Source organism: Diachasma alloeum, unplaced genomic scaffold (genome assembly GCF_001412515.2).
Source record: "Diachasma alloeum isolate Michigan unplaced genomic scaffold, Dall2.0 Dall_scaffold_00342, whole genome shotgun sequence".
NCBI classification, from domain to species: Eukaryota; Metazoa; Arthropoda; class Insecta; order Hymenoptera; family Braconidae; genus Diachasma; species Diachasma alloeum.
The window spans coordinates 227396-232245 of record NW_021680481.1 but is presented as its reverse complement, the minus strand read 5'-3'; positions in this window follow the sequence as shown (position 1 = coordinate 232245).

Genomic DNA, 4850 nt, shown 5'->3' with positions numbered 1-4850 from the left:
TGTCACGTAAGTGACCAGCCGCACTTTTTCTATTCTATTCTATTCTATTCTGGTAACGGGTATGCATCCCCTATGGTCTTTTGATTGAGGTCTCGAAAGTCGATCACCATCCTCCAGCATTTCCTTCCCTTGGAGTCAGCTTTCTTTGGGACGATCCAGAGTGGTGAGTTATAGGGCGACTCAGAGTGTCGGATGATTCCTTGTTCTAGTAGGGCATTCACTTGTTTATTTATTTCTTCGCGATGTTGTGGTGGGTGCGTATACTCCCGTTTATGGACAGGCTCGTTATCAACCGCTCTTATTTTACAAGTGAAGTTCTTTGCTCTCCCTAATCGATCACCTGGAAGATGGAAGATGTCGTTAAATTCTTGGATGAGGCGATCCACCTCTCTTCTCTCGAACGATTTTAGGTTCTGTTCCGGTAAATTTTTCAATACCTCTTCTGCTCTGTTTAGGGGTTCTTCAGTTGACCCAAACAGGCAGTATTCGACATCATCTACAAGTTCATCGCTTTCCCAGGTAGTGCAGAAGGGTTCTATTTTTTGTGGGTACCCTTGGCAAGTAACCTTCTGACAGGTCTGTTTCCTTGATCAGGATGCTGATGGCCATTCTCTCTCTCTGGGTGGAACAGTGACTGGCTTTTTCCTAGTGAATTCCTCATACCAATGGACTGGGAGGTGAGGTCTACGATAGGTACTGAGATTGCGTTGAAGGTATCTGATGTTTGCCTTAGCGGTCACGAGAAATTCTAGTCCTAGAATTCCCGCTGCTGGGACCGGTAGTAGTTGGTCGATCACATGGAAAGGCACCTTCACTCCCAAGACTTTCAAGTGAATGACTCCGACGGTGGGGAGTCCTTTATCATTGATCCCAATCAATTTTGGATCAGTGGGAGGTAGCAGTTTCGCACTTCGTGGAATATATTTTGATTCTATGAGATTGATGTCGGATCCAGTGTCGATGAGGAATTTATGTTTTCCCCCTTTCACTTGTTTTATCTTCAGATTAACCCTTGGCCCACCCCCACTGAGAGCTACTCGTCTTCTGATGATCTTCTCAAGGCAGGGTGCCATACAAAAATGTATTGGAGATAGAGGGGAGGTGCTTAGGGTAATTGTATGGTTCTCGAAGGAGATGTACGCCTTCGTCTTGTCTAGGAAATCATCCCCGATAATGACAGAATAAGATCCAACCTCCTTTGGGATGACGTGGAAAACCACCGTTATATTATCGCCGAATGTTAGGTTGACTGTTCCCAAGGATTCAGATGAGTCATTCGATAGCCCAACTATTTTGATAGTGTCAGTGTAATTAATAAGGACATTGTCATGTAGGCAGTTCGAAGAGATCAAGTTGACGGAGGCTCCTGTATCTAGTAAGGCGTTGACCCAAGGGGTGTTGAGGAAAGGCCCTTTGAATATGACCCTGGGGCCTCCGCCAATTTCACAAAGCACCGTTTTTATTGCTTCAAGTGGCCGTTGTTCAGTGAGTGGTGTGAGTGCTGGTTTTGTTGCACCGTTGATGCACTCGCTCGGCGGGCCAGGAACCGTTTAAATCCTTGGCGTATACGGTAGTGTTAGGATCAATCAGGGGGGTTGCAGGTACCCTCATTGAATTAGGTGATGGACTTCCTGCTTCTTGAATTTTCTTGGCTCTTTCTTTGGAATTATCCCTGGAACGGGGTGGTAGACTGGGAGTTGCAGGGCGAGTGGTTTTCTGAATTTCCATGGTGAGTTCTTTGAAAAGCGTCCTCATTTCTGCTACCAAGTCTTGAGAGGTCATTGGAGCTGGTTGCATCGACGAGGGTGGTGCCTTGGCAATCATCACTGGCATTTGATGGTCTGGTGGTAGTGCTGCTGACGAGGTCATCCCCAGATGTGAGTGGGGGTACGGTTGTGGTGGCCCATCCCATTGATAATCGATAGTGGGCGGAAAAGTCGCACGAATGGCCACGACGCCAGTGTTCCCATTGGGATGCCCCTCTGGCCGGGGTGTTGGGTCCATAGGGCTCATCGATGGATTCACTCTATTCAGGGCAGGAGGGGTAGCTGGGACTGGTGGTATCCCAGTGAATGGCAGCGTGTAAGCCTCGAGCATGGATTGACGCCAGTCTTGGTAGTTGGGCGGTCTCCTATAAGAGTTAGGGTATCCTCGTGGGTAGGGATTAGGGTGTTCCTGCTGGTACGGCATCTGCTGATTTGGATAGACCCTGGGTTGGTACTCTCCCTGGTAAGGTTGAGCGGGGTTGTTCGAAAGGGGAGTGAAACCCGGAGGTACAGTTGGGTAATTCTCCAATGTGGGATACTGACTGACATATTTGACAGTTCCGGAGAATTCTGGTGTAGGCCTCCGGTCACTCTGACGGAATTGCCCTTCTCGAAAGAGTTCGAGGGCCCCCTTGATAGTCGTGACTTCTTTGTTCGTCAGGACCTCATTGATATCAGGTGTGCAATACTCCTTGAAGCGTGTAAGGGCTTGATGGTTCAGGAATTCCTCGAAAGCAGGTCGATGTTCCTCTTTTGCCTCTCTTTCTACCGCTTTCAACCCATGATGTACCAGTACTGCCAACCGTTCTAGGAAATCTTCTAGGGATTCTTGTGAAGATTTTAACGCGGTTCTAGCTTTGGATAAATAATGATCTAATTTATTTGATGGACCAAATCTTCTGGCAAGAATTTCAAGGATGTCATCAGGGGTATTAATTGCTCTGTCTGCGACAGTTAGGGAAGCAGGAGGTTCTAAGTGGGACAGGATTTCAAACAGGAATATTTTCTTTCTTTCGTTATCTGTGGGTATGGTGGGCATTTGTGATCGGACGGCATACTCGAACTCTTCAAGGGAAACACCGTCTGGACCCCCAGTGAATATGGGAAGATGGAATCCCATGTCACGAAATCTGGTGGTTTCCTACAAGTTCTTACAAGGGATAATGGTAGTCGTTCCTCCCAGGAAGGAAATGTCAACGGGAGTGTATGCCATCTTTCCTCAAATATTTGATAATTTACTGCAGATAACTTTGAAGTCTGTATTAATTCTGGACTTTGACACAACATGTGTATAGTAATTACAACTGAATTTCTAATGAATTTTAATTAATTGACCAAGATTTTATCTACGTTCCTTGGTAAGAGTATTGGACGATAAAATCGTTTCCTACCGACTGCGCCAGAAATTTTAGCTGTTATGTCCAAAGGCGTAATCTGCGTCTGGGGACTACGGCTAAAATAAATTTCTTTATTTCTTTGAACAATTAGTAAAATCCTTCCAAGATTTAAATGACTTTAGAATGAAGTTATTAATAGTCTTATTTTATTTTTAGAGGAAGACAACGCTATGGAATGTTTTATACTCTTACCTTCTTGATTTTATTTATATCAGATTCTATTTGATTTGGTGGGGGACTAGGGAAATGGAGGGACTAAAGGTTGCGAAATGACCAGAAGATTTGTTTATGTTTTGAAAGATTTTCTCATATAATTTTAAACCAAATAGTTAGCAAGTTTACAGAGAATATACAATTTAAAAGTTCCTTTTCCTATACAAAATTATATTGAATCATGGGTTTCGGCTAAGTTCCCTAGAAAATTCCTTGTATAAGTTACCACTAATAACTGGTACTCACTCAATGCGGTTCTAACTTCTTTCTCTAATCCCTTAAATATTGAGTAACCAATTCACTTAGTTTTTGAAAGATAATGTTTGGTGTGAACTTCCGTTCGTTTCTCGCACTTTCGTCACAGTCCGAGAGAGTACTCATGCACTGAGATAAACTTTCATTCACGGCTCACCATAGGTGATTCTGATGTTTAAGAGTTGAAGTTTATTTATTGAGCACACTAGCACTAACGAAGAACGGATTAGAAATAGTCTTTTATGTGCAAGATACGCGGCTACTCTCGATTTAAGAGAATTAATGTCCCCAAATTTAAAACAATGATCACTCCCCGAAACTTTGTTGAAAGAAGCCACCGTTGTAGTATCAGAATTTATCGACTGAATTACTACCGGAGTTGATTCGAATAATTTTGGATATAACAGATTTGAATTCGAATAATTTTGGATATAACAGATTTGAATTCGAATAATTTTGGATATAACAGGAGGAATATGATACGATAAGATGGAGCGAAGACCAGCGGAAATTCAACGAAGTCTCCATGACATTCGGGATAAGATGCGAGAGGTCAAACAACTTTTGGACGAGGGTGTATCTCAGGGTCAAAAATTGCGTTTGACATATATGTTGTCGCGATGGAAAACATTCGAAGTTTCATTTAAAGCCTTGGAAACCGTTGANAATGTTTTATACTCTTACCTTCTTGATTTTATTTATATCAGATTCTATTTGATTTGGTGGGGGACTAGGGAAATGGAGGGACTAAAGGTTGCGAAATGACCAGAAGATTTGTTTATGTTTTGAAAGATTTTCTCATATAATTTTGACCCAAATAGTTAGCAAGTTTACAGAGAATATACAATTTAAAAGTTCCTTTTCCTATACAAAATTATATTGAATCATGGGTTTCGGCTAAGTTCCCTAGAAAATTCCTTGTATAAGTTACCACTAATAACTGGTACTCACTCAATGCGGTTCTAACTTCTTTCTCTAATCCCTTAAATATTGAGTAACCAATTCACTTAGTTTTTGAAAGATAATGTTTGGTGTGAACTTCCGTTCGTTTCTCGCACTTTCGTCACAGTCCGAGAGAGTACTCATGCACTGAGATAAACTTTCATTCACGGCTCACCATAGGTGATTCTGATGTTTAAGAGTTGAAGTTTATTTATTGAGCACACTAGCACTAACGAAGAACGGATTAGAAATAGTCTTTTATGTGCAAGATACGCGG